Source organism: Bufo bufo, chromosome 2 (assembly GCF_905171765.1).
Source record: "Bufo bufo chromosome 2, aBufBuf1.1, whole genome shotgun sequence".
In the NCBI taxonomy this organism is placed as follows: domain Eukaryota; kingdom Metazoa; phylum Chordata; class Amphibia; order Anura; family Bufonidae; genus Bufo; species Bufo bufo.
Window position 1 is genome coordinate 374,498,129 of NC_053390.1, and position 22,591 is coordinate 374,520,719.

The window sequence follows — 22,591 nt, forward strand, 5'->3', positions numbered from 1 at the left end:
AACAGAATGCATAGTAAAATAGCACTGGAGGGGTTAAAAAAAATAAAAAATGATTTAACTCACCTTAATCCACTTCCATTTTAGCTGTGTGCAGGAAAAGGACCTGTGGTGACGTCACTCCGGTCATCACATGATCCATCACCATGGTAAAAGATCATGTGACGGACCATGTGATGACCGGAGTGACGTCACCACAGGTCCTTTTCCTGCACACAGCTAAGATGAAGACAGAAGAGATGACTGGCTGCGCGAGCAAGTTCATTAAGGTGAGTTAAATAATTTTTTATTTTTTTTAACCCCTCCAGCGCTATTTTACTATGCATTCTGTATTAAGAATGCTATTATTTTCCCTTATAACCATGTTATAAGGTAAAATAATACAATCTACAGAACACCGATCCCAAGCCCAAACTTCTGTGAAGAAGTTCGGGTTTGGGTACCAAACATGTGCAATTTTTCTCACGCGAGTGCAAAACGCATTACAATGTTTTGCACTCGCGCGGAAAAATTGCTCATGTTCCCGCAACGCACCCGCACCTTTTCCCGCAACGCCCGTGTGAACTCAGCCTTAGAGACCTTACAAATCTCCTCAGCTATTCGGAAAAAAAGAGCAGCCAACTACTTATATCTACCCAGTCATTATTACTATTGAAGAAGGAATATCAGAACTTCTTTTCCTATACATTTTATCTAGAGGTTCAAAACTGTTCTTCATAGCCTCTAATTTTCTAAAAGATCTGAGGTATCAAAGTCTAACACAGACCATTTGCATCATTTCACTAAATGGAATAACACTCCCACACTGAAAAGCTTTTGTAATAAAAATAATGGAGCAGAAAATATACTATTTTAATGAGCTGAACATAAAACTATTACTGGAAGTAATTTAAGCTGTCCTTTCCCCTGTACTTCTTGAGTTCAGTCAGGTCACATAGTTTCTTAAATCATTTTTTATAGTTTTTACAGAAAAAAAAAATCCTGATATAAATTGTGTGTTCACTGTTGTAATGCAGTCATTCTTTCTGTGTCCTTGTCTCTGTCCATTCTTTCCATGTCCTTGCTGAGGTAATAATGACATTTGTAATTGTTTTCAAAAAGATTTTCATTGCATTGAAAATGCTTTACACATAAAATGGTTAGTCATTAGGGATGAGCAGACCTGTGGATGTTCGGGATTGCCGGGTTAAACTTCGGGTCAAAGTTCGGGTTCAGGACCCGAGCTTGACCCGAACTCGAACCTGAACCCCTTTAAAGTCAAAGGGGACCTGAACTTTGGTGCACTAAAATGGCTGTAAAATAGTCGTTGTAAGGGCTAGAGGGCTGCAAAAGGAAGCAAAATTGGGGTAAGAGCAGGACAGTTACCCTGCAAACAAATGTAGATAGGAAAATGACTTAAAATAATATAGAATAGAAAAAAATAAAAAATAATAATCTTGAACTAGGAGGCGGAGGTCAAAGTGGAGAAGGAGGTTGAGGAGTAGTGTTGAGCACGGATATTCGAATAGCGAATTTTTATCGTGACTATCGCCACTTCGAGAATTTGAGAATATTTAGAATGTAGTGCTAAACTATATATTCGTTATATCGAATATTCAGCATTTTATTCCATCTGAACAAATTATTCCTCTCTGCTTCTTGCTTGTGGGCCAATGGGAAGGAAGCAATGTCAAGTTCACAACAATACTTAGTGCACCAATCAGTAATCTGTAGTCAGACCTGCTAAAATGTGAAGTTGCACGTAGTTGGGAGTTGAAAAGATGTAGGAGTTGGAGTGTTCAGACTGTGGGAGTTGAAGAAGGAGATGGAGTGAGGAGCTAGGGGGAAGGAGAGGTACCCTCTCCTCTCAGCTCTCTCTTGGGCTCTACGGCCCAGAGGATCCAACTTGTATCTCGTTGTCAAGCCAGGAAGATAGGCAGAGGTGAAGTCTGTATTCTACCATTCACTCTTCCGAAGTAGCAAGTGGATTTTGTCAAGTTTATTATGGAAAAGACAAAGCCATTTTTCTGGGTTCTAGGCACCTTTGTGTCTAAGTGAAGGATTTATTAGCTTCCTTGCATATGTATCAGAGACTGTTTCATAACTGGATGTAAACTGTTATCAAGAACATGGTTACAGTAAAGTTCTCAGTTGGATTCAAACCTGCCTCATTCTTCTATCTCCATACTACCACTACTCTCATCATATTGCACCATCAAGGTGCTGACGTCATGACATTACTTAAGTCAGGGGCCCAGCCGCACAAGCACTCAGAAACCCAATCACCATTAAGGGCACCTCAATCACCACCTGGCCGGTGTCCCCTGTAATAGAGTGTGCCCCAAAGAATCCAGTGCTGTTCTCCCCTTCACTGCACTACTGGCCCAGGGAGGCATCTGCTAAACCGTGAGTACCCGATGAACTATTTGTACACTTCGGCCCAACGTGATCCTCACGTGTTCTACCCCTGTGGACTGGCACGTTGCACTTCCACTGAGCCCCCGCTGTCAGGTGTGAATGCCATCAGCAGCGCGTCTGTAAGAAACAGTCATGTAATGTCTCTAAGTTTCATTATCCTGGTAAACTGTGTTAAGATTTAATGTAAAATGCCTGCAGTATTTGTTTGGTCAGTAGATGGCAGCATAGGACCAATTTGCATTGGAGGTTACCATAGAGAAAGTGTATTAATGTGATACTGGTCCTTTAAGGCAGCAGCTAAGTGTTGAAGTGACACGCCCCTTATGATGTCACCCTGCCTCAGTGTGAGCAGAAAGAAGGAGGAAGAGAGAACTTGAACTGCAGCTGCCATATTGGCAAGATAGAAAACAAGTTCTGTGTTGTGTAAGACGTGTGTAGAGATACTAAAGGACATTCCTGTACAGCCAAGCTGTGTGAACTTCGGTCTATAGATGGATGGAGTACAAAGAAACTGTGCATTTAGTGAAGCCAAGTTAAAAGAACTGTGTGCAGCAACTAACCTGTGGAGCCGACATTGGGCTGTGTGGATTGCCCCAAACAGTAAAGAGACTCACAGTGCTGTCGAGGTACCGGACAGTAACTGTAATAATCCTGGATTATATTCAACCTGGTTTTCCGGCCTGCTGAGGAGGACTTCTTTGTTGCAGATCCTGCGCTGATTAAAGAAAAGGACGACATAGGGCCCCACCGTGCACTTCCACAAACTGTAAGCGGTCCACTTTGACCACTGAGATAAGGGGGGTGCGCACCCGCTTGAAAATTAGGGTCAGTTAGGGATAGTTTATGGGACTATTCTTTCTTAGTGTCCGCACTGCAAATACGGACACAGCAAAGGTGAAAATTGTTGCAGTGTTTAACTTGTATTGTTTATACTGTTTTGAATATTTTGCTTGTCTTTACCTTTGTAACTGCATTGTTAACCTGCTTTTATTAATTTATAGTAAATGCAATTTTATTAATCTTGACTTCTGCATACGCACTCTTTTCTGGTTGCGGAGTCAAACCACCTGCCTTGCTCTCGGTTTACACGTCTACCAGCATGCGCTTGTACTCACGCATCTTCCGATCACTCTCCAGTGACAGAATTAAGGACAGCTTGTTGTCCTTGTAGCCACAGTCCAGCAGGGTGGCCACCCAGTAATCAGCACTGGTTAGAATGTGGGCAACTCGGCAGTCATTGCGCAGGCACTGCAGCATGTAGTCGCTTATGTGTGCCAGACTGCCCAGAGGCAATGACAATCTTTCCTCTGTGGGAGGTGTATCGTCTGTGTCCTCTATATCACCCCAGCCACGCTCCATTGATGCCCATAAGCTGCTTTGGGTGCCACCCTTCTGTGAACTCCTCATCATCATCATCCTCCTCCTCATCCTGCAGAACTGTGCCCTGGCTGGACAGTTGTGTACCTGGCCTCTGTTGGTGCAGGAACCCACCCTCCGAGCCACTTGTGAATGACTGGCCTGATAACTGTGGAAATTATCCCTCTTCCTCCTCCTCTTCCTCCTGTGCCACATCCTCTTCCATCATTGCCCGAAGTGTTTTTTCAAGAAGAAATAGAAGTGGGATAGTAAAGCTGAGAACGGCGTCATCGGCACTGGCCATGATGGTGGAGTACTTGAAACAGCGCAACACGACACACACGTCCCGCATGGAGACCCACTCGTTGGTGGTGAAGTGGTGCTTATCCGCAGAGCGACTCACCTGTGCGTGCTGCAGCTGAAACTCCACTATTGCCTGCTGCTGCTCGCACAGTCTCCCCATGTGCAAGATGGAGTTCCACCTTGTGGGTACGTTGCATATGAGCAGTAAGGCCAAAGTTACACTGCAGCGCAGGCAGGCGAGCAGCAGCAGGGTGAGAGTCCTGAAAGCGCGCACAGACAGCCAGCACTTTCTGTAGCAGCTCTAACATATCGGGGTAATTTTTCAGGAACCTCTGCACCACCAAATTCAGCGCATGCGCCAGGAAAGGGATGTGCATCAAATCGGCTAGCCTCAGAGCTGCTATGAGATTTCGCATATTATCGCACACCACCAGGCCAGGCTTGAGGCTCAGCGGCCCCAACCACTCATCGGTCTGTTTTTCCATGCCCTTCCACATCTCCTGCGCGGCATGGGGTTTTCCCCCAAACAGATGAGTTTCAAAACAGCCTACTGTAGTTTCCCCCTGGCTGTGCTGCAGTTGGTGGTGAAGGTGTTACGCTCACCGGATGAGGAGGCAGTAGAGGAGGAAGTGAAGTAGGAGGAGGAGGCAACAGGAGGCAATGAGAGATGTCCTGCAATCCTTGGAGGCCGTAGGACATGCGCCAAACTGCGATCCGCCTCAGGCCCAGCTGCCACTGCATTTACTCAGTGTGCAGTTAGGAAGAGATATAACATCCCTGCTCATGCTTACTGGTACACACATTGGTAGTTAAGTGGACCTTGCCACAGATGGCGTTGCGCAGTCACACCTGATTTTATCTGCCACTTGGTTTTGCAGGGCAGGGATGGCTTGCCTCGAAAAGTAGTGGCAGCTGGGAACTACATACTGTGGGACAGCCACCGCCATAAGTCTCCGTCTACATCAGATCGAATGACAGCATTTCAAGGGCCAGGAATTTTTAAATGCTGGTATTTAGGGCCAGGGATCACGGGTGGGTAGGGGGATACTTCCTCTTTCTCGCCAGTATTTGGGGGATGGACAGCTGAACGCTCCCATGGGACAATGTGGACATGCTGGGTGATGGTGGTGGAGGTTGTGGTGTTGCTAACACATCCTCTGTTTGCAGGGTGGAAGGTGCAACTGTCACTCCAGAGGGGACGGAAGAGGCAGAGACCGCAGCAGAAGAGGAAGAAACAGAAGCCTGAGATCTTTTGTGTTTTTTTAGATGTGTACTCCACTGCAGCTCATGCTTTGCATTTAGATCCCTGGTCATGCAGGTGGTGCTCAGGACTAGAACATTATGCCTTGCTTCAGGCTCTGATTGCACAGCGTGCAAACCACTCGTGTCTTGTCATCAGCACAATGTCTGAAGAACAGCCACTCCTTGGAACTGGCTTTGGTGTGCTCGGTCCCTGGGTGAAGTGGGCAGTAGCAGGCATACTGGCTAGGGGACAGCCGCTCTGCTTTTTCACTCTGCTCCTTCTTTTGCTGTGTGGCTGGGGCTGTGTGATCACCACCTCTTCCTCCAAACTGTACACGTCCCTCGCATGACCTTGATTCCATGTGGGGTCTAGGACTAGAGTTGAGCGGACACCTGGATGTTCGGGTTCGACGGGTTCGGCCGAACTTCGGAAAAAAGTTTGAGTTTGGGACCCGAACTTGACCCGAACCCCATTGAAGTCAATGGGGACCCGAACTTTTGAGCACTAAAATGGCTGTAAAAGTGTAATGGAAAGGGCTAGAGGGCTGCAAATGGCTTCAAAATGTGGTTAAGAGCATGGCAAGTGGATAGGGAAATGACTTTAAATAACATAAAATACGTAAAAATAAAAAATAATAATCTTGATCTAGGAGGACCAGGTCCATATGGAGTAGGAGGTTGAGGAGGCGGTGGATGTGGCGGTGTAGGTGGAAGCAGTGGTGGAGGAGGAGGGAGCCCACTGGTTTTTGGTTTTAAATTTTATTTTTAAAATAAGGGTACACCCCAAAACATTGGGAAATATAACCTGTGATAACCCCCTCCAGTCATGCTAAACACACGTTCCGACAATACACTGGCTGCAGGGCAGGCCAGCACCTCCAAGGGGTAAAGGGCAAGCTCAGGCCATGTGCCCAATTTGAAGACCCAGAAGTTGCAGGGGCTGACCCGTCAGTCAGTTCGTGTAGGCGTATGCACACTTACTGCCCCACCATGTCGCACGTCCCCGTGATGTTCACGATCCAATTTGATATCTGCTCTATCAACTTTCGATGTTCTTTTATGCGCCTACCATGGTGATCACGGGTGGCGGGTAATCAGGGTTCCAGGCCAGAGAGGGAGCGAGAGAAAGAGAGACCACATCCAAGGGAGGATTCATTTTTTCAAATTTAAAATTAGAGTTGAAATATGGGAGAAATTATTAAGGCATAAAAGTGTGACAACTTTTCAAAGTTTAAGCGTTGAATGTAACTAAGGATGTGGTGCGCATTAATTACTGAATAATTTATTAAATTTTATTCCCTGTCACCTATGCATAGCAGGTGTTTATTCACATCTAAAATTGTATAATGTCAACCCAAGAATGTAACAGAAAAATTATTGAAATTTATTAAGCTGTCAACTAGGTTATATAAGGGGTATATTACACCCAAAAATTGGTGAATTTCACCAAAAAATGTAACTGACAATTTATTTTTATTTTTTCGGTCTACTAGGTATAGGAGTGGTACATCACACCCAAACATTTGTTTATTTCCCAGAAAATGTAACTGACAATTTTTTTAATTTTTTTTACCGTCCCACTAGGTATAGCAGTGGTACTATACACACCAAAATTGGTGAATTTCACCCTAAAATGTAAATGACAATTTTTTTTTGTTTAACCTGTCTACTAGGTATAGCAGTGGTACTATACACCCAAAAATTTGTTAATTTCACCATAAAATGTAACTGACAATTTTTTTTTTTTTTTTTTTTTTTTTTTACCGGTCTACTAGGTATAGCAGTGGTACTATACACCCAAAAATTGGTGAATTTCACCCGAAAATGTAAATGACAAAGTAGTGAAATGATATAAAATAAAACACGTACAAAAAAAAAATGGATTTATGAGGTGGAGTTTCATATGGAGTAGGAGTTTGAGGAGGCGGTGGACGTAGCGGAGTAGGTGGAAGCGGCGGTTTAGGAGGACGAGATATCCAACACAGGTTTTTGGTTTTAATTTAATTTTGTAAAATTAAGGTACACTCCAAAAGAGTGTGAAATATGCAAAATACAAACATGAGCAATTGCGCTGCATTATAACAATGGCTGCTTAGTGCCGGTATACATGTCTATTCTGCACAAGGTACGGACAAGTCCTGAGGGATCCATACCTGGTTCATTTTAATGAACGTGAGCTTGTCCACATTGGCTGTTGACAGGCGGCTGCGCTTGTCTGTGATAATGCCCCCTGCCCTGCTAAACACCCGTTCAGATAATACACTGGCTGCAGGGCAGGCCAGCAGCTCCAAGGCGTAAAGGGCAAGCTCAGGCCATGTGCCCAATTTGGAGACCCAGAAGTTGAATGGGGCAGACCCGTCATTCAGTACGTGTAGGCGTGTGCACACATACTGCTCCACGATGTTGGTGAAATGCTGCCTCCTGCTAAGACGTTCCATATCAGCTGGTGGTGCTGGTTGTTGTGGCGTGCTGACAAAGCTTTTCCACATTTCGGCCATGCTAACCCTGCCTTCTGAGGTGCTGGCGGTGCCCCAGCTGCGTTGGCGACCTCTTCCTCATCCTCTGCCTTCGCCTTGTGCTTCCACTGTGTCCCCGCTGTCAGGTGGGAATGCCACCAGCAGCGCGTCTACCAGCATGCGCTTGTACTCGCGCATCTTACAATCATGCTCCAGTGACGGAATTAAGGACGGTATGTTGTCCTTATAATGGGGATCCAGCAGCGTGGCCACCCAGTAATCAGCACAAGTTAGAATGTGGGCAACTCGGCGTCGTTGCGGAGACACTGCAGCATGTAATCGCTCAAGTGTGCCAGGCTGCCCAGAGGCAATGAAAAGCTGTCCTCTGTGGGAGGTGTATCGTCTGTGTCCTCTGTAATCCCCCATCCACGCACCAGTGATGGCCATGAGCTGGTCTGGGTGCTACCCTGCTGTGAACATGGTTCCTCCTCCTCCATCTCCTCCTCCTCATCCTTCACCTTCTCATCCTCCAGAACTGTGCCCTGGCTGGACAATTGTGTACCTTGGGTTTGTGGGTGCAGGAACCCACCCTCGGAGCCACTTGGGAATGACTGGCCGGAAACTCTACGAAATGATCCCTCTTCCTCCTCCTCCTCCTGTGCCACATCCTCTTCCATCATCGGCAGGAGCGTTTTTCCAAGGAGGCATAGAAGTGAGATAGTAACGCTGAGAACGGCGTTATCGGCACTGGTCATATTGGTGGAGTACTCGAAACAGCTCAACAAGGAACACAGGTCTCGCATGGAGGCCCAGTCATTGGTGGTGAAGTTGTGCTGTTCCGCTGAGCGACTCACCCGTGTGTGCTGCAGCTAAAACTCCACTATCGCCTGCTGCTGCTGGCACAGTCTGGCCTGCATGTGCAAGGTGGAGTTCCACCTTGTGGGCATGTTGCATATGAGGAGGTGAGCGGGAAGAGCGAAGTTACGCTGCAGTGCTGACAGGCGAGCAGCAGCAGGGTGAGAACGCCGAAAGCGCGCACAGATGGCCAGCACTTTATGCAGCAGCTCTGACATGTCGTGGTAATTTTAAGGAATCTCTGCACCACCAAATTCAGCACATGCACCAGGCAAGGGATGTGTGTCAAACCGGCTAGTCCCAGAGCTGCTACGAGATTTCGCTCATTATCACACACCACCAGGCCGGGCTTGAGGCTCACTGGCACCAACCACTCATCGGTCTGTTGTTCAAGGCCCGTCCACAGCTCCTGCGCAGTGTGGGGTTTGTCCCCCAAACAGATAAGTTTTAAAACTTCCTGCTGTCATTTACCCCTGGCTGTGCTGAAGTTGGTGGTGAAGGTGTAATGCTGACCGGATGAGTAGCTGGTAGAGGATGAGGAAGCAGAGTAGGAGGAGGAAGCAACAGGAGGCAAACTGAAGCGCCCTGCAATCCTCGGTGGTGGAAGGACATGCGCCAAACTGCTATCCGCCTCAGGCCCATACCGCTGCAGGTTTTGTCGCTTACTCGCACCTGAGGAAGGGGTTTCACTTGTGCGTGTAGCTGACACAGATCGATCACATCCTCTCCCTGCAACAGGAGCTCCACCAGCAGCACCACGAGCTGGGCAACGTCCCTTATTTGACGCACTCCTCATATTTTTCAAATTTAGGATCTTGCCCTAAATGGTTGTTAAATTAATAGTAGAATAGAACGACAGTATGTAAAGGGTGTATCTCACACGGTCTGAACCAGTGTAGGCCTAAATTAAATATTTCTTTGCAAAAAATGGCTGTATTTCAAATGGATGTATTTCAAGTCCCTGAATCAAACCCCTGTATGTAGAGGGAGTATCTCACACGGTCTGAACCAGTATAGGCCTGAATTCAATATATCTTTGCTCAAAATGGCTGTATTTAAAATGGCTGTATTTCAAATCCCTGAATCAAACCCCTGTATGTAGAGGGAGTATCTCACAGGGCCTAAACCAGTGTAGGCCTGAAGTAAATATATCTTTGCACAAAATGGCTGTATTTCAAATGGATGTATTTCAAATCCCTGATTCAAACCCCTGTATGTAGAGGGGGTATCTCACACGGTCTGAACCAGTGTAGGCCTGAAGTAAATATTTCTTCGCACAAAATGGCTGTATTTCAATTGGCTGTATTTCAAATCCCTGATTCATACCCCTGTATGTAGAGGGAGTATCTCACAGGGCCTGAACCAGTGTAGGCCTGAAGTAATTATTTCTTTGCACAAATTGGCTGTATTTAAAATGGCTGTATTTCAAATCCCTGAATCAAACCCCTGTATGTAGAGGGAGTATCTCACACGGTCTGGACCAGTGTAGTCCTGAATTCAATATTTCTTTGCCCAAAATAGCTGTATTTAAAATGGCTGTATTTCAAATCCCTGAATCAAACCCCTGTATGTAGAGGGGGTATCTCACAGAGTCTGAACCAGTGTAGGCCTGAAGTAAATATATCTTTGCACAAAATGGCAGTATTTCTAATGACTGATTCAAACCCCTGTATGGAAAGGGGGTATCTCACACGGTCTGAACCAGTGTAGGCCTGAATTAAATATTTCTTTGCCCTAAATGGCTTTATTTCAAATGGCTGTATTTCAAATCCCTGATTCAAACCCCTGTATGTAGAGGGTGTATCTCACAGGGCCTGAACCAGTGTAGGCCTGAATTCAAAATTGGTGCACCAAATGGCGGTATTTAAAATCTCTGAATGTAACCCAAATGTATTAAGGGTGTATCTCACAATGACATCTGCATCAAAGGCTGCCAACAATTTTTTTTGTGCCCAAACGAGTGTTTGTTTAACAACTGAATTTGACAGCAGCATATAAGCCTGTTTTAAATTGCACACTGACTAATCCAGATGTTGTAGATTGCCAAAAAAGTCTTTTTTTGGTAACAGAATATGAAAGCTGTATATATTAAATTTGAATTTAACACGTGCAGATCTGGAAAATACTGTTTTTTGAAAAAAAAATTGTGTTTTTCAAACCACAGAAAATGATGGGTGTATTTCTACAGATGTTGTAGTTTGCCCAAAAAAAAAATGGTGATTTGCAATATCCCAAAAGCTCAGATGCAGTGCTGGTGCACTGAGCATGCATAAAATGGCCGCCGCCACCCACCTAACTAACAGAATTATAAATTTTTTTTTTTTTTGGTCAATGGTCTCAGGGCAGGGTAAAACGATTGTGTCCTGCACCCACACAACTATTTCTAGGTAGATCGCTGAGTTAGATTCTCTCCTATTCTCTCCCTGAAATCACAAGTCCAGCAGCATCCTTCCCTACACTAGTAACAGCAGAGTGACGTGCAGCGCTACGTGACTCAAGCTTATATAGAGTCTGGGTCACATGCTGCTCTGGCCAATCACAGCCATGCCATTAGTAGGCATGGCTGTGATGGCCTCTTGGGGCAAGTAGTATGACGCTTGTTGATTGGCTGCTGTGCAGCCTTTCAAAAAGCGCCAAGAAAGCGCCGAACACCGAACCCGAACTGTTCGGGTTCGGAGTTCAAAAATCCTAAAGTTCGGTACGAACCCGAACTTAACAGTTCGGGTTCGCTCAACCCTATCTAAGACCTCATCATCCTCCATATCATCTTCCACCCGCTTCTCACCCCTGCCCTCCTTGCCGGTCTGCACATTGCAGAAAGTCACAGCAGTTGGCACCTATGTTTCGTCATCATCATCAGAGACATGCTGCGGTGGTCCTCTGTCACGGCCATGCCCATGACCGTGACTCCTTTACCGCATGCGGTTGCCTGCGGTTTTGTATGGGCGTTCAACCACGGGTGAGGGCCGCTTGTCTGTGGCCTCACTTGTGGTTGCCGCGGGCAACCAGTGTTGCATTTTGCAGCAGAGCAGCCTGAGCATTCCTAGGCAGCTTGCTGCCCTGGCATGCGGTCACACCTAGCAACCCTTTTGTTAGGTGTGTGTGTTGTGTGCACCGTGTGGTATGTTATTGTGTGCACTTTCCCTTTATGTATGTGTGTTTTCCCTTCTGTGGCATTGGAAGGGTTAACTTCCTTCCCAGTGTGTGTGTGATGTCACTGGATGTGTCCAACCTTTGGGTGTGGCCACTTTGGCCTATATATACCCTCTCTCTAGCAGGGCTCAGTAGGTTGCTTCAGTCTTGCTAGCTGAGGCAGCCTCCTGTGCTTTCCATTCCTCTGTGAGAGCCACCACTGTGGTCATAGGTTTAACTTCAGGTTTTATGTCTTATTAAGTTTATGCTTACCTGTATGTGTCATGTCTGGGTGATGGTCTGTTGGGATTTTCCTATGTTGGTTTGTGCAGCTAATGGTTCTGGATTCTCTGTGTCAGGGATCCAGTCAGCAAGGCTGTGGCAGGTTGGTTGAGCTACTGTGTTCACCTGCCATTTCCGTTAGTCTGTTTATGTTTCCCCTTTTTCCCAACAGCTTGGCCGTTGAGACTCCTGCTCCTCCGTGCCTAGGAGGAGTGGGTCGTCTTACCCTGACTCCTAGCGCAGGGACCGGACGGAGGGTGAGTTAGGGATCCGAGGTTCCTGCGCATGGGTCCTCCTACCTTCAAGGTCGGCCCATGCAGTTAGGAGTTAGGGTCAGGGTAGGGACGCTGTTAGGAGGTGACCTGCTCCCTATCCTGTTCTCCTGGCCGAGTAGGCCATAACATCACCTGGCATTGCACGGCTGAGGATTTCCCCCATCCTCAGCCGTGACATCCTCCCATGTCCAAATCCTGAAACGTAAGTGGTTGGGCATCAGTACACTCAATCTCTTCCACTTCTGGGGCAGGGCTAGGTGGATGGCCCTGGGAAACCCTGCTAACAGAGTCATCAAAAAGCATAAGAGACAGCTGAATGACTTGGGGCTCAGACTGCTTGGCTGATTTGAAAGGGGGTGAGGTGAAAGACAGATGCCCATGGGCATCTCTGCGGTTTCAGCAGTGGACCGGGTGGGAGACAATGTGAAGGAACTGGAGGCACTTTCAGCCATCCTATCTACTACCCCCTCTAATTGTTCTGGACTCACCATTCGTACACCAGTATTCGGGCCTAAAAAAATGCAACTGAACGTCCTGTCGCCTACGTGCACTTGAGAAAGTTGTTTCATTTGGGCATGTAGTTAGCACAGATCAACCACGTACTCTCCCTGCAACAGGAGCTCCACCAGCACCAGCAGCACCACGACCAGGGCCACATCCCTTATTTGATGCTCTCCTCATTCTTTGTGTTCACCCACCGAACTAACAGACAGATTAACTATATTCATTTCCCTGTCACGTATGCAGTACAGGTGTACCTCACACCAAAAATGGGAATATGTCACCCACCGAACTAACAGACGGATTAAGTATATTGATTTCCCTGTCACATATGCAGTGCAGGTGTACCTCACACCAAAAATGGGTATACGTCACCAAACGAACTAACAGAAGGATTAACTATATTAATTTCCCTGTCACGTATGCAGTGTAGGTGTACCTCACACCAAAAATGGGAATATGACACCCAATGAACTAACAGACGGATTAACGATATTAATTTCCCTGTCACATATGCAGTGCACGTGTATCTCACACCAAAAATAGGTATATGTCACCGGCCGAACTAACAGTCAGATTAACTATATTAACTCCTTAGGCTGGGTTCACACAGGTGTTGCGGGAAAAGATGCGGGTGCATTGCGGGAAGATGTGCGATTTTTTTTTTTTCCCTGCGAAGGCAAAGCGTTTTAATGAGTTTTGCACACGCGTGAGAAAAATCGGCATGTTTGGTTCCCAGACCCGAACCCGGACTTTTTCACAGAAGTTCGGGTTTGGGTTCAGCATTCTGTAAATGTTATTATTTTCCCTTATAACATGGTTATAAGGGAAAACAAAAGCATTCTTTAATACAGAATGCTTAGTAGAAGGTCAATTGAGGGTTAAAAAATAAAATAAAAATGAACTCACCTCCTCCAATTGATCGCGTAGCTGCTTGTCTCCTGTTCTTTCTTCAGGACCTGTCAAAGGACCTGTGGTGACGTCACTGAGCTCATCACATGGTCCATCACTATGGTGGTGAGTTTTTATTTATTTATTTTTTAACCCTCAATTGACCTTCTACTAAGCATTCTGTATTCTAGAATGCTATTATTTTCCCTTATAACCATGTTATAAGGGAAAATAATACAGTGAAGAGACTTTTATCCTAACAACTATGCGTGAAAATCGCACCGCATCCGCACTTGCTTGCGGATGCTTGCGATTTTCACGCAGCCCCATTCACTTCTATGGGACTTGCGTTGCGTGAAAAACACACAATTTAGAGCATGATGCAATTTTCAAGCAACGCACAAGTGATGCGTGAAAATCACTGCTCATGTGCACAGCCCAATAGAAATGAAGGGGTCTGTATTCAGTGCAGGTGCAATGCGTGAGAAAACTCGCCAGTGTGAAAGGGGACTTAAGGACACTGGGATTTTTCATTATTGCGTTTTTATTTTTCACTCTCCGCCTTCCCATAGTCCTAACTATTTTATTTTTCCATTCACATAGCCTTATGAGGGCTTATTTTTTGCGGGACAAATTGAACTTTCAAATGGCACCATTTCTGGTTGCATACCTTGTAGTAGGGAGCGGGAAAAAAATTCCAAATGGGGTAGAATTGGGAATAAACGCAATTCTGATAAATGTTTTTATTTAATTTTTTTACACTGTACAGTATGCAGTAAAATTGACCTGTTAGCTTAATTCTCCAGGTCAGTATGGTTCTAACGATACCACACTTGTATACATTTTCTTGCGTTTTAATACTGAAAAAAAAATGTAAACCTTTGAGGAATTTTTTATTTATTTTTTTATAACCATATTTTGACCCCTATAACTTTTTTGTAGCTATGTGTACAGGGCTGTGTGAGGGTACATTTTTTGCTGGACGATCTGTTCATTTCAGTCTTTTCGATCACTTTTTATAAAAAAATGATTGGGTAGTTGAAGTGACAAAAAATGGCAAATTGGCTGTTTTAATTTTTTTCCCGCTATGCCATTTGCCGTATGCCATTAATATTGTTATATTTTAATAGTATGGGCATTTTCACACGCGGCAATGCACTTGCACTTTATATACAAGTAATATACAGGAAAGAATGTTTTCAATAAATTTTTCCTATAAAATCTTTTTTTTTTACTTTGGTTTTGTGTGTAAAACCTTAATTAGATTGTGGGCCTGGTTATCAGTTTAAGGCCTTTTAAGCAGCATCATCAGCAGCAGCATGGTGATAAAAATGAGTGACAAGGTGACATACTGTGGAGATGGCAGCATGAGGAGGCCACATAGTGGCACAAAGACTGAGTCTGGATAAAAGACTAATGCCACAAATTGTTTAGAAAGATGCAGATGGAAACAAATCTGTGGAGCTGTATCACTGTCACCTGCAGATTAATGGGCCAGGGGCATAGCTACAGGGGAAGCTGCAGCTTTGGGGCCCTGACCCAGAAGGGGCCCATCCAGGAGGAGGAGGACTAAAGGATTTGGTCAGGGCCCCCTCAACAGTATTACACAATGAGATTAGATACATTGACAGTATAGACAGTGTATAAAACGGATAGAACAGCTGCCGGCCCTGGTCTGAGAGAGCGATCTTTATTAGCCACAGGAATGGGGGCGGTGGGATTAAGAGCACGATGGGCCTGGTGCTGAAGATTTTAATGGGCCTTTTTTATAGGAAATGAAAACACAATTTACGGTCTTCCACTTTACGGCAGGGCCCAGGACCCAGGGGAGAAGTCTGACCTGTCACTATCCTGGTGAGTTCTGTAAAGGGCCGGCCTGGGAGATTACTCCTTGCGGCGCCGGCCCTGTCAACATCTGACAGTCGGCCTGGTCCTTCTAATTGGGTAGCGGGGCAGCCGCCAGGCGGCTTCAGCGAGGCCGAGGCAGTGGCGGATCCAGAGCCTGGTCTCGGAGGGGCACTTCCAGATTATTTTCTGTCCGCCGCCACAAAACAATGGTGCTTATAGAACAGACTACACAGTGTAGAGGTATACTGTATATTGTGTGGCACAATGTATGCTATATGTGTATAACAAACATATTTCACATAAGAACTTACAATTACTTGGCTTGGCCCTTGGGGATTTTGGACACCACTTCAACACTTTGCTGGGGGTTTCGGCGGAGCTGATGTGTTTTATCCTAATGAAAAAGATTTCATAATAAGGATTTGGAGAAGGGGCAGTGGGGTCACAGAGCAGGGAGAGGCTGGTGCTGCTACTAGGGGGTCACATACCATGGGGGAGTAATATAGTGCCCCAAGTAAATGCCCCATAGTGCTCCTCTTCCTCCTAGTGCCCCCATAATTTACCAGTATAAAATGCCCCAGTAGATGCCTTCAGTGTCCCCCATAATTTGCAAGTATAAAATACCCCTTCTTAGTGCCCCTGTAGATGACCCCATAGTACATCTTTCCCCAACAGTACCCACCATATTGTGCCCCAGTATAAAATGCTACTGTACAGAGCCCCCCATATAAAATACCCCTTTTTGTGGCATCAGTAGATGCGCCTATAGTGCCCACCAAGAATGTGCCAGTAAAAAGTGCTCCCAATAATGTGCCAATAATAAGTGCCCCATAGATGCCCCCCAATAATGTGACAGTAAAATGGGCCCCCATAGATGCCCCCATTATATGCCAGTAACGAGAGGCCCCCCTATGCCCCATCATGTGCCAGTAACAGGAGAGCCCCCCCATCATGTGCCAGTAACAAGAGCCCCCCCCCTATGCCCCATCATGTGCCAGTAACAAGAGGGCCCCCCATCATGTGCAGTAACAAGAGGTCCCCCCATGCCCCTTCATGTGCCAGTAACAGGAGAGCCCCCCCATCATGTGCCAGTAACAAGAGGGCCCCCATCATGTGCAAGTAACAATAGGGCCCCCCCATCATGTGCCAGTAACAAGAGGGCCCCCTATGCCCCATCATGTGCCAATAACAGGAGGACACCCCATCATATGACAGTAAAGAAAGGGCCCCCACTATGCCCCATCATGTGCCAGTATCAAGACCCCCCCATGCCCCATGATGTGCCAGTAACAGGAGGGGCCCCCATCATGTGCCAGTAACAAGAGGGCCCCCCCTATGCCCCATCATGTGCCAGTAACAAGAGCCCCCCATCATGTGCCAGTAACAGGAGGGCCCCCCCATCATGTGCCAGTAACAAGAGGGCCCCCCTATGCCCCATCATGTGCCAGTAACAAGAGCCCACCCCCATTCCCCTTCTTGTGCCAGTAACAGGAGGGCCCCCTCCATTATGTGCCAGTAACAAGAGGGCCCCCCATTATGTGCCAGTAACAAGAGGGTCCCCCCATGCCCCATCATGTGCCAGTAAAAAGGGGCGACCCCCATCATGTGCCAGTAAAAGACTTTTCCTAAAAGTATTATACATCTAAAAAAAAACAAAAAACGTATACTTACCTCCATGTCAGCGATGCGATGCAGACCTTTTCCGGCCTGTGTCCCATGCTGTACGGCTCAGGCAGCACAATGACGTCATCGCGCCGCCTGCGACTGCCTCTGATAGGCTGCAGGCACTAGGCCGGCAGCCTATCAGATACACAGGGGAGGGACACGCCTCTCCCCTGCCCCGCCGCTATACAGATGGAGATAAGCGCTTCCACAATGGAAGCGCTCATCTCCCTGTGCCAACATGCGCACGACGCCCCCTAATTTAAGTCTTTAGCAGGGTCTAGGGCCGGGCCGGAGGGGCGCGCCGCCAGCTCGGGGAGGGAGGCAATTGCGGGCTGCTGCCTGATGTGCTAGGCCTATTTTCACGCAGGGGCCTGCAGCTCCATCCGATCCGCCCCTATGTTAATCTGGCCCTGGGGGCGGCATGAAAGGAAGGGGTCGCTAAAAATTTACTGTGGGATGGAGCCCCATTCAAAGATTTGGGGCCCAGTCATTTCTAGCTACGCCACTGATGCAGCCCACAAAAGCAAGTAGGGTTTATTGATTCCAAAACCTTAATTAAATTGTGGGCCTGGTGATCAGTTTAAGGCCTTTTAAGCAGCAACAGCATGGTGATAAAAACGAGTGGCAAGGTGACATGGTGTGGAGATGGCAGCATGAGGAGGCCACATAGTGGCACAATGACAGAGTCTGGATAAAAGACTGAGGCCACAGATTGTTGAGAAAGATGCAGATGGAAACAAATCTGTAGAGCTGTATGACGGTCACCTGCAGATTAATGCAGCCTTCAAAATTAAGTTGGGTTTGTCGGTTCCACCTCAGCTCACATGCAGGCCCGCAACTCCAATTTTTTACAGGGTCAGCTAACATGCAGTCCCTCGCATAGAAATTTTTAGAGGGTCAGCTCAGCTGCAAGCCCTCGCATATAATGTTTTACAGGGTCAGCTCACCCGCAGGCACTCACATATAATGTTTTACAGGGTCAGCTTACCAGCAGACCCGCACCTAAAATATTTTACAGGGTCAGCTCACCTGCAGGCCCGCAACTCATGCTGCCTTGCTTTGAAGTAGTAGCCGTAGCCGTTTATCAGGCTCCCCCTCCGAAATCAAACAATGATTCCCCGTTACCGGTGATGTTAGGCACATAAAAGAACATTGAAAGTTGATAGTGAACATATCCAAATGGACCGTGGACGTCACGGGAACGTGCGATCAGGCTGAAGTTATCTAGAGTCAACAATGCGGCAGCAGGGCCTCTCCTGTATAACGTTTCCTCATTCAAAATACCGCAGTGACATTCCCTGTTATTTTTTATTACTCATTCCAATAACAGGGCATCTTGAGAGTCCTGTATTGTTATTTATCGTCACTACCTCCACAAGTCGGGAGTGTGTGATTTGCGCGCCACCCGCTTGCCTTCCTTGGATGTGGTAGACGTTTCTTAGGCTCCCTCTCCAGAATCAAACACTGATTCCCCGTTAGCTGTAGTTTACAATGCTTTTGAGCTGACAATTACAGTACATCGACAGTTGATAGGCCAGACATCCGAATGGATCGTCGCCGTCACAGGGACATGCCATCGGCCCCAGGTTAACTAGAGTCACCAAAGTGGCAGCAGGCCACCGCCCATAATGTTTTAGATGGTCAGATCAGCAGGCTCTTGCTCCTAATGTTTTTGAGGGTCACCAGCAGGCCATCAATCATAATTTTTAAAGGGTGTGTATGATGCCCTCCCTTATGTGTAACTAAGGGTATATCGGAGTGCCTCTTCCTTGAAGTTTTTGGCAGCACTTGCACTTCATATACAAGTAAATATTCAGGAAAGATTGTTTTCTATCAATTTTTCCTCTAAAATCAATTTTTTTCCCCCTTGGTTTTGTGCGTATTATTGTCATTATGTAAAAGTGGCGTACTATTCGGACAACATAGTCCCAAGCCGCGACCAGCGAGTCGAACATGCATCCATACATCCTCCCCATGCTGTTACAGAACCATTTTGGTGGTGTTACCGACAATTTCTGACATTTTCTTATGAACCAGGCATCCTCCCCTCTTCAGAGCAGGGGGTACCGGGTTTAATGCTCGGGTTTTCCCATTGACTTCCATTATACTCGGGTGCTCGGTCGAGCATGCCGAATATCACAATGTGTTTGGCCTCAGCACCCGAGCACTACGATGCTCGATCAACACTAATGCGCACGCAATTTCAGTCAGTTTTGTCTGCGATTGCGTTGCGTTGTTCAGTTTTTTGCACGCGAGTGCAAAGCGTTTTAATATGGTACCCAGACCCGAAAACTGACTTCTTCACTGAAGTTCGGGTTTGGGTTCGGTGTTCTGTAGATTTTATTATTTTCCATTATAACATGGTTATAATGGAAAATAATAGCATTCTTTAATACAGAATGCTAACTAAAATCCCTTGAGGGTTAAAAATTTATAAAAAAATTACTCACCTCATCCACTTGATCGCGCAGCCGTTATCGTCTTCTTTCTTCATCTTGCAGGACCTGCAAAAGGACCTGCGCTGACGTCATTGCGCTCACCACTTGGTGTGCCTGGTGACGTTAGCGCAGGTCCTGCTGAATGAAGAATGCTATTATTTTCTATTATAACCATGTTATAATGGAAAATAATAAAGTGAATGGACCTCATCCCTATTTATTATCATCTCCTTTGCAACCATCCGTGAAAATCGCATGGCATCCGCAGCCCCATTCACTTCGATGCGGCCTGGGTTGCATGAAAAACTGAGAATATAGAACATGCTGCGATTGTCATGCAATGCACAAGTGATGCGTGAAAAACTTTGCTCATGTACACAGCCCTATTGAAATGAATAGGTCAGGATTCAGTGCGTGTGCAATGCGTTCACGTCATGCATTGCACCCACGCGGAAAACTCAACCGTGTGAAAGGGGCCTTAGGGTGTTCAAATTCCTTTACACTTAATTGGATACGTCAATCAGCAGTTGCAGAGTTGGTGCGAAATTGCGGCCTGACACTATTGCTTTTTTACACTTGCAGTTATTGGTACAGTACAGTATGTCTGACAGACAGGTGAGGAGGAGAGACAAAAACATTTGTTCAGAATCAGTAATGAGCGGCAGGGGCAATTTTTGAATTTGCGATATTTTGGCGAATATTCATCATATATTCGTGAATTCGAGAATTCGTGCTCTCCAGTCATTATTTTCTTGAATGTGAAAATTGGCAATCGGGAAATTTGCGATACGAAAATTTGCGATCAACACCACTCCTATAGTCAAAGATATCGCAGCCTTCTCATTGGCCCACAAGCAAGAAGCAGTGAGGGATCATGGGTACTGATGAAAAAAAATCTAGAATATTTGCGATTACGAAGATATAGTACTATATTCTAGATATTCGCGAATTCTCGAAGTGGCAATATTCGTGATAAAAATTTGCGATTAAAATATTCCCGATCAACACTATTCACAATATGAATGCATATAATGACTTGGGTGTTATATATAAATAGATCCTGTACAGAAACTTTCCTTAAATTATGTGATGAGGTGACTGTTTTATTTTGCATTTGACACAAGTATTATGGGGCATATTTATTAAAGGGAACCTGTCACCAGGATTTTGTGTATAGAGCTGAGGACATGGGTTGCTAGATGGCCGCTAGCACATCCGTAATACCCAGTCCCCATAGGTCTGTGTGCTTTTATTGTGTAAAAAAAAACGATTTGATACATATGCATATTACCTGAGATAAGTCCTGTCCCTGTGATGAGTCAGGGACAGAACTCATCTCAGGTTAATTTGCATATGTATCAAATCGAATATGATGAATGAGACGGGCCAGCCGGCCTGTCCCCTTCTCCACTATTGGCATGCCCACAAATTTAGACCTGGCGTGAGCAGGGAAAAGTCACAGATTGCACCACCATCTCCGCCTGAAATCTGCCTAATTTAGATGTATTTCAGATTAGTAAATGACCCCCTATGTTTGTAACCTTGATTGTAATATATGAGTTATCTGCTTTGATAAAACCCCTGTGTGAATGTGTTAATGTGTGAGTGTGTTTCTTATTGCTTTCTTTTCTCATTATATATATATATATATATATATATATGTCAAGCAGAACTTTTATTGTTCAAAATAAGATCAATGGTTGTTAAGTTTAGTGTCCTTGTATTAGACAGATAATGAGATTTTTAAAAATGGTCAAACTGTGTTGGTCTGAAATGGAGAACTTAAAGGCAGATTTTTATCTAGTCAGCAATTTCACATACAACACTATAATTCTATGTTCTGACATTTTCTAGTAGTTTGTATCCCTGCTTTCACTTATTTATAGTATAACTTACATCATTAGTGTTGTACCTACATTTTTGGATGCAGTAGATGAGCTTTTTACGCTTTGTACGCTAAGGTTCAGATTTAGTTAACATAGGCACATGATATGCTCTATTTTCTAAAACACATAGAGCAAATGTTAATTCTTCTGTATTGCCACCATATATATGTACATGTACATTATATGTGAATTTAATTAAATTTTTTATTTTTTTTGCTAAATGGGCATAAGCTGCAATACGACTCAGGTACAGGCCATGGACAAGACTTGCATTGCTCTGGATAAAAGATAAACAATTATCTTCTAATTCTGTAGAGTTCTTCTGGAGCAGGAGGAGTGGAACAGGTTAATATATAATTTTCAGAAAAAGAAAGGAGTGAGCACTCACACCATCTGGACCATAGGGTACAATATTTAATAAATGGTATGCAAATAAATCTCAACACATTCAAATCTAAAATTTCATAAAATGATGGTTGGCGCCAACATAAAATCACACTGGCAAATATAATTAGTTAAACACTGGCAGATGGAAATTGCACAATCTTTGCGTGCTTGATAATAGCACTTGGACCGCAGACCGCGGTCAGCAGTTCGAATGTCCCAATCAGGAGTAAATCTGACTCCAAGTTAGTACTCTAGTGTCCTCTTAATTATTAATAAACGTTCCGATGCAAAAGTCTCTCCACAGTTGGTCCGGTATAGCCGCACAGGGCTATGAATAAAGCCACTCAATGTAAAGTACAGGTTCCTACCTTATCCACAGTTGTACCAAATCACCGCGCTGAGCCTCCTGCCACGAGAAGCGAGTGATGTCGGCCGCTTCGGCGTCTCACGTAGCAAATCTCGGGCTGCTGACGTCACGATAACGCGGGATCACGGGATTCGGCTAATGGGAATGGTAAATCGCTGGTGGAACCTGTAGTTGTCTCCTGTATCCTAGAGTGGTATTGGTGTAATTAATTATCGCATGGCCATGCAATATCTTTCATCCGGATCCAGTGGGTTAGGTGGGCGCTTCTCTTCCAGTCACCAGACGCGTTTCGGGGCGTCTACACCCCTTCCTC